Raw genomic sequence first — 13,024 nt, 5'->3', positions numbered from 1 at the left:
TAAACTGCAACAACCAGCTACAAGCGATGAACCCAGAATCCGACAAGCTAATGCTGGGATCTGATTGGCCAATGTGCGCTCGATGCATCACTAGGCACACTCCTCCTCTCTACCTGCTTGTGAGGTAAGTACTATTAGTCCCATTTCATCAGTGAGTAAACTGAGAGCAAAAGAGGATAAGTAACTACCCAAATTTATACCACTAGTGACAGAACCAAGCACACAAACAACAACTCAGCCTAACCCCCAACTCCAGTGAAATTACCATACACCGCATGGAAATAATAACTTACAAAAACCGTACCTACCAACATTTGTTCTGTTCGATTTATCTTACAAAATAATTTCAAATTCGTTATCTGGATCAATCTCCCTGAAAACCCTATAAGAAAACTGAAGGCTCAGAGGGTTATCCCAAGTTTAACTGGTTAACTGGTGAATCAGGGGCTGAAGACATTCCAGAATGCTGGTCTTTTGTTCAAACCATTATTCTTTTAGGAAAATCTATAGATTAACGTTTATGAAGGAACTGAAGTCCTTGAGGGTAAACTAGGAACGAAGTTACTGAACAGTAAGAAACTAAGTTAACGAAGGAAATTGCTGATCTGGATTTTGCTTTGCACTTCACAAAATCTACTCTGAGGGTCACCACATATCTTTGCTGCATAGAAGACGCCGGAGTGGCGGGCACCTGGGTGGCTCAGTCAGTTAAGCAGCGGACTTTAGCGCAAGTCAGGATTTCACGGTTTGTGAGTTGGAGCCCCGAGCGGGCTCTGTGCTGACCGCTCAGAGCCTGGAGCCTGCTTCCGATTCTGTGTCTCCTTCTCTCTCTGGCCCTCCCCTGCTCACGCTCGCTCTCCCTCTCTCTCCCTCTCTCTCCCTCTCTCTCTCTCTCTCTCTCTCTCTCTCTCTCTCTCTCTCTCTCAAAAATAAAAAAAATTTTTAAATTTAAACTTTTTTTAAAAAAGAAGTTACTGGAATGGGAGCGCTTCAAACCCCTTCTGGCCTGGTGCTGGCTGATTCGGGCTGATTTTCGCTCAAATAAACTTTTAACGTTTTTAATACGCCTCAGTTTATCTTTTAACAGTTCTGGTGTCAGAAGGAACGGAAGGAACCCCCGTGAGCCCCCAGGAGCACCGAGCAACCAAACGTAGGTACCTGTGGAGCCCCTTGAACTCGCCGCATTCTCACTGCCTCTGGAGGTGGGGGGTAAGCACCTCTTGGATCCTGGACTCTGGTTCTACAGCTTTAGCATGAAGGGCCTTCTGACTTTAGAACGATTTCTTCCTCCCACTAGTCTGGAACCAGCCTGAACCAGCTGGGTCTGACTTAAAAACCGACTGGGTCCAGACTCGGGCTAAGTCCCCGGATCGGACCGGGTCTGACCTAAAAACCGGACTGGGTTTTCCTTAAGCGGAACTGGGTCCAGTGTGAGGCCCCCAGGTGAATAAAATTTTGTTTTAAGGCAGAACAAGTAGCTTAACCTTACCAAAGATAATCTTGAATTACAGTGGTCATTGTGGAGAACTTGGAACCATCTTAAATAAGTATATCCCTTTTCAAGGTGCCCCAGAGAAAAAGAGCCCCACACTCACTATAAAGGCTGGAGGGAAAATTATTTTTTCTCCTCTACAGCTTCTGGTGACCAGGATGAGACCTGCTGGGACTGTCCACTCACTCTAGAGAGCGCAGACGGCATTGTAGGAAAATTGGCAGAAGCCAGCTAAGAGTGAGTAAGAATTCTTACCAGAATCAGCTCTCGAAGCTCTCTCTCTACGGTGCCTGGTCAAGACAGGAAGGTAAAATTTCACACTGTCCCTTCCTTTCCAAATTCAGATTGGCAGGAAAAAAGCATTAGTTAACGAACCTTTCTGTCCCAGGGACAGCTGTTGCCTTCTTGTTTATCTCGTTTGTGTCCTAAGAACTTGATTCAGCAATCATCAGTTTGGGGGCTCCAAAAATATGGCCAGACAGAAATGTGGATTGCACCCCATTTGCAGCTAGATGTGGTATTACCAAAATGAATTTGTAAAGAGCTCTGAAGAGTTTAACCATGTTGACTCTCTCCTTTTTTATAAATCTTTTAACACTGGCTCCGGTAACATTGTTCCGAATTTTCTCTAACCCTTTCTATTGCTCCTTCAGCCCTTGAAGATTGATTCTTCTTTTTTTTTTTTTTTTAACGTTTATTTTTTATTTTTGAGACAGAGAGAGACAGAGTATGAACGGGGGAGGGCCAGAGAGAGAGGGAGACACAGAATCTGAAACAGGCTCCAGGCTCTGAGCGGTCAGCACAGAGCCCGACACGGGTCTCGAACTCACGGACCGCGAGATCATGACCTGAGCTGAAGTCGGATGCTTAACGGACTGAGCCACCCAGGCGCCCCGAAGATTGATTCTTCTTTAAACTACTCACCAGTGGGGCGCCTGGGTGGCTCGGTCGGTTGGGTGTCTGACTTCGGCTCAGGTCATGATCTCACGGTGCGTGGGTTCGAGCCCCGCATCGGGCTCTGTGCTGACAGCTCAGAGCCTGGAGCCTGCTTCAGATTCTGTGTCTCCGTCTCTCTCTGACCCTCCCCCGTTCATGCTCTATCTCTCTCTGTCTCAAAAATAAAAAATAAACGTTAAAAAAATTTTTTTAACTACTCATCAGTGTTGACCCCAGATAGAATCCCTGCTTCTCTTCTCTTCCCTTCCTACTTTATTTACCTTCCGTGGGTAACCTCCTCTATAATCAAGACTTCAACTGCTATTAATTTTATGAACTTTTAAATCCACCAGTCAAGACTTCTTATCTGGATATTCTGATGCGTATTTGCAAGTACCTTCTCAGCTGCCCCACAATTGTCTGTATCACGCTCATGTTCAGAACTGACCCCATCATCTGGTCACCAGGCTTATTTTTGGGTACACCTGTGTTGATGAATACCAGTTGCCAATGCCAGAAATTTTGAAATGCTCAACCACCATTTCACTTACCCTCAACCCCATTTCCAATTACTCCCCAAATCCTACACGTATTTCCTCCTAAATATTCCTGGAATTTGTCCCATTCTCTCCAGTTCTACTGGCACTACCTCATCATTTGGTTTAGTCTATTTAATGATCTCCAACTTAAATCCCTGAAGACAGTCTTACCCTTTCCAATATAACCCTACTCAAATTGTCTTCAAACTGTGGTCCCCAGTCTGGTGACAGTTCTGTAAATTGTTTCTTGTCCACAAGGAGATAAGGAGCTTGCACCAGAATGTCCCTAAAGCACACTGCTCAGTTCAGCGGACGTTTTGTTTTGTTCTGTTTTGGAACTCTTTTTTGCTTAATGTTTATTTATTTTTTGACAGAGCGAGAGGCAGAGCATGAGCAGGGGAGGGGCAGAGAGAGAGGGAGACACAGAATCTGAAGCAGGCTCCAGGCTCCGAGCTGTCAGCACAGAGCCCGATGCTGGGCTCGAACTCACCAGCCATGAGATCATGACCTGAGCCAAAGTCAGACACTTAACCGACCGAGCCACCCAGGGGCCCTGATATTCATTCTTTATCAATGAAAGAAGCAAGGCATTGATCATGCATCCCCGGGTCAAGCTATGTGGTTCCCACCCCTCTGTGGTTTGCCTTGTCCCTCTTCCCCTGGGCTGAGTCAGGAAAGCCTGTTGTACTCTGTGCTTACAGCAATAGGAGCACCCATCATATTACTTTAAAATTTTTTACTCATCTATTTCCTGCCACGTCCCATAAATTTTAGCTGAGCAAATGATTGAACAAATGGATAAATTATTTATACAGGAAAAATCCTACAGAATCAGATATGGTCCATTTCTAGCCCACGGGCTTTTTATTGAATTAAAATGTTAAGTATGTGCATATTTTAAAACAAATAGTTTATTGGCTTATTTCAAGATGACTTTAGTCAGATGACACACAATATACCTGATACAGAAAATGTTTCTATAAGTTTACACAGGAAGAAATTCTGACCCACTACTACTATTTTTGGCAGCGATTTCTGTAGACAATTTGCTGTCCAAATCAGATTTGGCACCCGAGATCCATTTCTACATCTACTTGGCCCAAAGCTTACTGTACATATCACTTGCAACCTAGTTTTTCAAAACATTGTGATGTTTTTGAAATTGTATGAGCATGCATTTTAGTCCCATGATAGGTAAATATGTGTGTGTGCTATATTCTTGAAGGCACAAGAAGTGTGATTTATGTAAACACACACACATGCCCACAAAACAAAACAAATACATCCAATCACCCTGTACATTGAGAAATTTGATTATTTTCAAAGAAACAGCTTGGAGATCTACTTCCCCGCGCTGTTTACAGCCGCAGCTGCTTGCAACTGGCCACCGACTTCACTTCGATTATTTGCGCCTTTGACTTGTAATTATCCATGTTGTACAGATAAACCATGAAAAATAAACAGCATTTGTTCTATCCTTTCCCTGCAACACCTCCACTTTTGACTCTACATGAATTCTCAAAAGTGGCAATTCAGCTTGACCTGGTCACCAACCTTTAGGCCTACTCAGTGGAGAATGTGTATCTGAGATAGCGCAGGTTGACACGGGGAAGCTGCATTGTCTTGGAATTCCCTCGCAAATGAGATCTTCACAAATAGTCTTGTGATTTGTGTGGAAGGCAGCAGATGTCCTGATTGTCAGATGCCTTTCTGTACTATTGTTAAGTGCAGGAATACCTTGTTTAATATTTCTGGCTTAGGAGAATTTGCTATTTTTTCACTCTCTGAGGCACTACTTATCTCCAAAACCAAGTAAACAAGAGCTAACTATTTTATGACTTGAATTATAAATCACATTTCTTTCATATTTTAAGAGTTCAGAAACTGGGATGTGTCTGAAAATCAATGTGTAGATAAATGTGGCAATTTCTTCTTTCTCCCTTTAAGGAGTTGTTACAGTGGTGATGTGTCTAATAACTGACGATGTCTTAAACCTGATGAACAGCCATATTAAGTTCATAAAGTACCTTTTGAAAAACAAGTACGCTGATGTCAAGTAACCTGTTTTTTAATGTTCTTCACAAAAACATCCAAGTTACTGTGCAACGAATCCATATTCATTTCCACTGATGCAATACATGAAATTTGGATTCATTACAGTGAGTCTTTAAGGAGAAAGAGTAAGCCTTCCTAGTTTTGTACGTATACACCCTAGTACATACTAGCATATGGTAGGCTCTAAAATGATCTCTGCTGAATGAAGGAGTGAGGATAATTATTGTGCATTGGAAAAGCACAGTGGGTATCTAAGCTTCTTGGCCCCATCTCTAAACAAGGATTCAACAGAATTACAAAGACTTCCAGAATCTCAAAGAATATTCTTTCCAATTGTTATGAAATTCCCCACCTGGCATTTGGTCTTAGAATCCTTACTAGGACCAGAGATCAGGAGGAAAAAGAAAGAAATTAGGAGGCTTCCCTTTTCTAAGCCCCAGATTTTTGTTACACAGATACAGAAACGAAAGAAAGTGCAGTTTTGGTTTTATTTTTATATTTTTCTCTTCCCATATCCTTCAGCTTAAAAGGAAATGAGAAATGGTCACATCTAACCAATAACTTTGAGGAAACTGAATCCCATAACTAACATGATTTGTCTAAATTCATGCAGGTTCTAAGTAGCACTCTGCTACTTAGAACCTGGATTCAAACCCATGCCTATTGACTCCAGGGCCAATATTTTCTCCATGGCATCAGTTCTGCCAAACGGAAGAGCCGCCTCCTTAGGCAAGGGGTTGCAAATTCCTCCAGCTCAGTAACAAGGCAGTCTCAGTGTGATGCTCTACATGGGATCTCCCCAAAGCTCAAATAAATCTTGGTCTTTACCTTACCCTAGGTAGAATAATAGCTTGTACCATCAAAGCTAAGGGGGCAGGTCACGCTGTATTTGCTGTCAGCTCAATTTTAAAATTCTTTTCCTTTTTTTAGCAATGTACCCACACCTTCCATGCATGGATTTTCCTTGCCATTTTCCTAGGGCTAGCTGCAGCCCTGTCTGAGATTTTATATGTTAGAATCTTGAAAAAAGTTTTGCTTTATGTTAGCTTCTTGTGATACGATATTTACTTTTGCCACTGTAACTTTTATTATCATTTTACACTATTTTTAGCTTCATTCTATAATTGTTCCTGGCCATCATCTGAATTGTCTAGTTTATTAGTCACACACTTTTCATTTCCCCATATTATGTGTTTAGTCACTCTAAAATTTGCAAAACCAAACCAATGAATATTTTGGGGGACCATTTCTTTTAACCTTCGATTTTGTCCTCCTGAGCTTCTGCCCTGACTTTGTATCTGAGTATCGCCTTTCTTTTTAGCATTTTCTCTGCTTTAATTTGGCAATCATCATCCTAAATTTTACTTTTCTGGGTCTCACTTGATTCTCAATTACAATCTAACTGAATTATGATGGCTATCACTCGGTTAAGCAGTCCCTTATGTCTACATCGCCAATCATTTCCTCTGTGTTACTCAAAAGACAGACATAAATCATTTCCTTTCTTGTTTGTTCCTTTAAAGTCCATATTGGGTAACCAACCAGTTCCCTACCGTGTACACAAATGTGGAGTTAAACTGATTTCTTTTAACATCCTGTGGGCCAGTTACGTCCAAATGGGAGAACATGTCCATAACCCCTTATTTATTCTTTTCATATACCCTTTCCTTGTTTTTCCGTTTCCTCAGACAGCATTAGCCACATTCCCTCATATCAGTTTACCCTATGACTAAATTTAATTTTGAGTTGCTTAACAATGATACTACAGTTCTTTAAAGGTCTTCTCACTTTCTCAATTACCCCCGAACTTCATTTAGTTAGAAATTTGTACCTCCAAATTGGGTGAAATAGTCACATCTTGTTATATACGAGCAGCAGGAACATGTACACACAGTAAAGTGTAGATGATTCTGAAAAACTGTAGGCTTTCATCAAGTTGTGTACACAAATGGAATTTCTAAAACGGCTGAAATGTCCGAAACAGTTTCTTCTCATAAGTTGCCTGTAGATGGGAATTAGGAGTCCTGAGCTGTGGTCCTGTCTCCATCATTAATTATTGCATGACTTTGAGACAGTTTCTTAAATTCCATGTCTTTTTCTGGAAATATGACTCTCCTTGTGATGCAATAGGGCTAATAATTTACTCAGCAACCATTCTCTCAAAGACTGTTCAAAGTCAACTTAAGCCAGTCTTAAACCACATCATCACAAATTCTGAATAAGTTAGATCTGAATTAATGAGTTTAAACTATATTTTTTAATTTTGAGAACTGGTGGCACAGAACTCATTTATTTAAACCAATTAAGAAGATCATTACTTTTAAAAAAATGGAAAAAAAGATTATGCGCATCTCCGACAGCCAAATGAATAGGAGGGAGAAGGAATGTGGATGATTCCAAGCAGTAGGCAATCCAAAAACTTATCTTCTATAGATTGAAGCACAAGACCCAAAAACAGAATGAGTAGGGAAATAAAACTAATAGAGAAAATCCTTTGTTTCCAGGTTTATTGAGGTATAATTGAGAAATAAAATTGTATATTTTAAGGTGTGCAATGTGCTGGTTTGATATATGTATATATATATATATATATATATATATATATACACTGTGAAGTGATTCCCAAAATCAAGTTAATATACCCATCACATCACACAGTTACTTTTTCTTTTTTTTTTCCTTTTTTTTTTTTTCTTTTTGGTGATAACACTTGAGATCCACTCTCTTGGCAGATTTCAAGTATACAAAACAATGTTATTGACTATAGCACCATGGTGTATATTAGATCCTCAGAACTTATTCATCTTATAAGCTGAAAGTTTATGCCCTTTGACCAACATCTCCTCATTTCCCCCACACCTCAGGCCCTGGTAACCAGCATTCTGTTCTCTGTTCCTGTGAGTTCAACTTTTTTTAGATCCATATGTGAGTGAAATCATACAGTGTTGATTGTTGTGCCCCCACCACATCCCTACACATATACATAAGTGCATCACAAAAATCCTGTTACACAGTTCTGAAATAGAGTGAATTCTTCTGAAGAAACCACGTAATTGAAGCTGTATGGATAGTAGGCTAATTTTGTGGTTAATATTTTGTTATACTTAGAGGAGACTTACACATTCTTAGTATACACAGGACAAGATCCCACTAAAGACAGATGGTTTCATTCTATGGATCATTAGAATCTCACCAATACCTGACCCTGGAATTAGTACATCACTACAAACAGGAAATGGAACCATGAGAAAGCTTAGAACTGCCTTTTGATCTCATCCACAAGAGTACAAGATGGCAAACAGGTTATTCTTATGTGATAGTACCTTTGGAGGAGCTGAAAAGTTGTTACTTTAAGAACTAAGTTATGGAAAAAGGTCTGTGAGCCTTGGGGATGAGTTAAGTATAGTAGACTCAAAAAGTTGAACTGTATAAGTTTGACTATTTTAATTTTTCTATCTTTTTTTATCCCCCTCCCCCGCCCCAAAAATCTCATAAAACTTCTAATCAGCCTCATCTGGGCAGCAGGGGAAGCCAAAAGAAAGGTTCTAGTCTAGACTTGATTTGGAGCTTTAAGGGGGGGAGCAGCAAATGAAGAGGATCAGCAGAGGTTGGCACCAGGGTTCAGGGTAAGAGAAACTTGAAGAGATGGTGAACTTGGGCTAGGAGGAAGGGAAAGAATGGACTACTTGCTTTCATAAGGTTTTGAGAACAAGATAATCCTTCTAGTTTCTTCTGAAACTTATCTTTAATTTTGGATAAATGCCATGGAAAAAATCACTATTAGAAAAAAATAATTTTAATTTAAAAAATCAGGAGCTTCCAAATAATTTAAGCAAATTTTTTTAAATACCTGATTTTGGATGGATATGAAACTTGAGATTCTAGTTTGCTATTAACATTTTAAATTATATACATGAAATGTCAGACCAGTCAAGTGGTGATTATGCAGAAAGCTCCTTAATACATTATAGTGATTAAAACAACCTATACAACAGATATTGAGTGTCCTAAAAAAAATATTTGGACATAGTCATAAAAACAATAAAACAGTTTTTTGATATGGGACTTTATTACTTGCAGTCTCCTACATATCAATGAACTGCTAGTTTAATATTTATAAATAGATAAGAGGTGAATGGAGAGTGAGTGGACAGATGGATAGGCCAACTGAGAAATAACCTCTCAAGGAGAATATCTTTTTTTATTGTGGTAAATGTGTGTGTATATGTATATGTATATATGTATATATATGTATATATATATATATATATGTGTGTGTATATATATATATACATATATATATATGATGAGATCTACCTTAACAAATTCTTACATGTGCCTTACAAAATTTTTAAATATAAACATAAAACAGGAGATCTTCAAAGAGAGTTATCTTTAACATAGATTGAACTCTTGTATGACCAAGTGTATACATTTAATAAGAAAATCTCTGAAAGTAAAAATATTCAATTTTTTTAATAAACTACTATACGGGGCGCCTGGGTGGCGCAGTCGGTTAAGTGTCCGACTTCAGCCAGGTCACGATCTCGCGGTCTGTGAGTTCGAGCCCCGCGTCAGGCTCTGGGCTGATGGCTCGGAGCCTGGAGCCTGTTTCTGATTCTGTGTCTCCCTCTCTCTCTGCCCCTGCCCCGTTCATGCTTTGTCTCTCTCTGTCCCAAAAATAAATAAAAAACGTTGAAAAAAAAATTAAAAAAAAAAAATAAAAAAAAAATAAAAAAAAAAATAAACTACTATAGTATACTAATATATAGTATACTAATATATATATACTAATATACATATATACTATATATATACTATATACTATATATATATAGTATATAGTATATATATAATCTCCACTAGTTAGAGAATATATATATATATATATATAAAATAAAAAGCTGTATGGATAGTAGGCTAATTTTATAGGTGAGATTTTGTTATATTTTTATATGTTTATGTATAGTATGAATATATATATATTCTTTTTCCTTGAAGCAAAAAAAACATTATTAAAGACCTGGGGTGCCTGGGTGGCTCAGTCGGTTAAGTGTTCGACTTTGGCTCAGGTCATGATCTCATGGTTCATGGGTTCGAGTCCCCTATCAGGCTTTGTACTGACAGTTCAGAGCCTGAAGCCTGCTTCAGTTTCTGTGTCTCCTTCTCTCTTTGTCCCTTCCCCCGCTCATGCTCTCTCAAAAATAAAATAAACACTTAAAAAAAATTTATAAAGACCCATCTGATACAGTTTAAAGACTGCACTATGATCTAAAACAATTCATTTTGAATTCCAAACCAATACAAGTGGGTTGAGAACATTTGGAAGAATTTTTCTTTTCAATAGGGGTAACAGTTCATTTCTAACAATTCCAAATTCATTGATTCCAAAAAGTTTCATCTTTTAATACACTTCCTACAAATCTTTTTTGAATCGCTGAGTTATATTTTTGCTCTGAGAATGAATACATCTTTATTAGAAAACAAATGGTAAATGATCTATTTTACAGATTTAATATCAGTATTTCTTGCTATTCCTTCAGCTTTTTTCACTTTGAAAACGTGTGCTATTTTGAAACATTTGTTTTCTCTGATCTAACTCTGCTTTTTAGCTACATTTAGCTCATATTGTGGCATAAAAGTTGGTTTTAATTCTCATTAGCCTTTAAGGCATCAGGTCCTAACTCCATTTTCCATGTCTCCTCTTAAGACATCTTAAAGTTAGAAAGTTCAAAGCTAATTTTGCCATCACCAAAACTCCAAATACTATGGATTTGTGTTTTCAGTTAGCTGCACATTAGAACATAAACTCTTCTGGGACTAAGTTTCAATCTCAGAGAGAATCTATAATATTGATAAGCTGCTTTACCCATTCAATCCCTGATGACCATTTAATGCACTCAAGAGTCATATATTAAGAGATTCGATATCAAATCAAATTGCCCAAAGTCCCTAAATGAATTTCAGACCTTGACCACTTCAGACTAATTAAATGGAAAAAATGGAGCTAGCAATCTCAGTAATTGAGCTTGCTAGACAGTCTTAAATAGATATAAAATGATGTCATTGTAACTCCAACCATCAGTCCATAAACTCTAGGGATTTCAAAACAATTTAAAGCATCCTATCTTGAATCTGGTTTTGTAATAAGAAAACTGTATTTTTGATTCACTGTTCACCTTACCCCATAAATCATGCCGATTTTGGTTTTTAGGGAATACTATCTACCTAGTTGATTACCAATACAGCATTCAATTTGCAACAGAACTTGGCCTTTCTGCCCATACTTCTTTTGAAGAAACAATTACACATTTGGGAATAAGAAATTGGTCCTTTATACTCACCTAAACTTCTCAAAGAGTTTCTGGCAGATAGTAAGAATTAAGTAGTAAACCGTAATTTCTATCTGCATATTTAGATGATTCTTATCTTCTCTCTTGAATGAAATTATTAAAAAGCATAAATCATAAGGAAAATTAAAGCCAAGTCCCAAAGGCCAAATAGAAGAATGATTTTCTTCAGTATATCTAGATATATAATTTGTTTATTCATGTATTCATTTATCAAATATTTACTGAGCACTAATGCACAAGGTACTCTTCTAGGTACTGACAATAAAAGGTAAACAAGGCAGGGGCGCCTGGGTGGCTCAGTCGGTTAAGCGTCCGACTTCAGCTCAGGTCACGATCTCACGGTATGTGAGTTCGAGCCCCGCGTCGGGCTCTGTGCTGACTGCTCAGAGCCTGGAGCCTGTTTCAGATTCTGTGTCTCCCTCTCTCTCTGACCCTCCCCGGTTCATGCTCTGTCTCTGTCTCAAAAATAAATAAACGTTAAAAATTTAAAAAAAAAAAAAAAAAAAGGTAAACAAGGCAATAATGTAATCACTTCTCTCAATTGAGGTTAAATTCTAGTAGAGAAGAACAAAATTAAACAAATAAATGAACAAGAGAACTCCAGATAAAATCATTCTGTTTACAATATCATTCAAATAAACATATATACATAAACATAGATGTACATATATAAAATATAAATATATATATATTTATATTTATATATATAAAATATAAACATGTGTTGGTGAGGACACGGAGAAAGGGAAACCCTTTTGCACTGCTGGTGGGAATGCAAACTGGTGTGGCCTCTATGGAAAATGTATGGAGGGTGCTCAAAAAATTAAAAATAGAACTACCCTTCTACCCAGGAATTGCACTACTGGTTATTTATCCAAAGGATACAAAAATGCTGATTCAAAGGGGCACATGCACTCCAATGTTTATAGCAGCACTATCAACAATAGCCAAATTATGGAAAGAGCCCAAATGTCCATCAACTGATGAACGGATACAGATGTGATACACACACACACACACACACACACACACACACACACACAAAATGGAATACTACTTGGTGATGACAAAGAATGAAATCTTGCCATTTGCGACAACATGGATGGAACTAGAGGGATTATGCTAAGCGAAATAAGCCAGTCAGAGAAAGAGATCATATGTTTTCACTCATATGTGGAATTTGAGAAACACAATAGATGAACATAGGGGAAGGGAAGGAAAAATAAGATAAAAACCTAGAGGGAGGGAAAACATAAGAGACTCTTAAATACAGAGAACAAACTGAGGGTTGCTGGAGGGGAGGTGGGTAGAGGGATGGGCTAGAGGGGTGATAGGCATTAAGCAGGGCACTTGTTAGGATGAGCACTGGGTGTCATATGTAACAGATGAACCACTGGGTTCTATTCCTGAAGCCAAGACTACACCATATGTTAACTAACTTGAATTTAAATTTAAAAAGTTAAATTAAATTAAAAAGGATAAACATGAACAAAAGCTTGACATCTGCCATTCTAAATAACTAGGATGGCATTTCATCAAGCACTTGTAACCAGGGAAATGATGCTGGTTCTCAGAACAAAGATGTTTAAAGAAGACATTTCAGAAGACATTTTAAAAAGAAGAAGAAAAAGTAAAAATGATCATTTTTC

The sequence above is a fragment of the Neofelis nebulosa genome, chromosome 1, assembly GCF_028018385.1.
Source record: "Neofelis nebulosa isolate mNeoNeb1 chromosome 1, mNeoNeb1.pri, whole genome shotgun sequence".
In the NCBI taxonomy this organism is placed as follows: domain Eukaryota; kingdom Metazoa; phylum Chordata; class Mammalia; order Carnivora; family Felidae; genus Neofelis; species Neofelis nebulosa.
The sequence above is the reverse complement of the archived record's forward strand: the minus strand, read 5'-3'. Positions refer to the sequence as shown.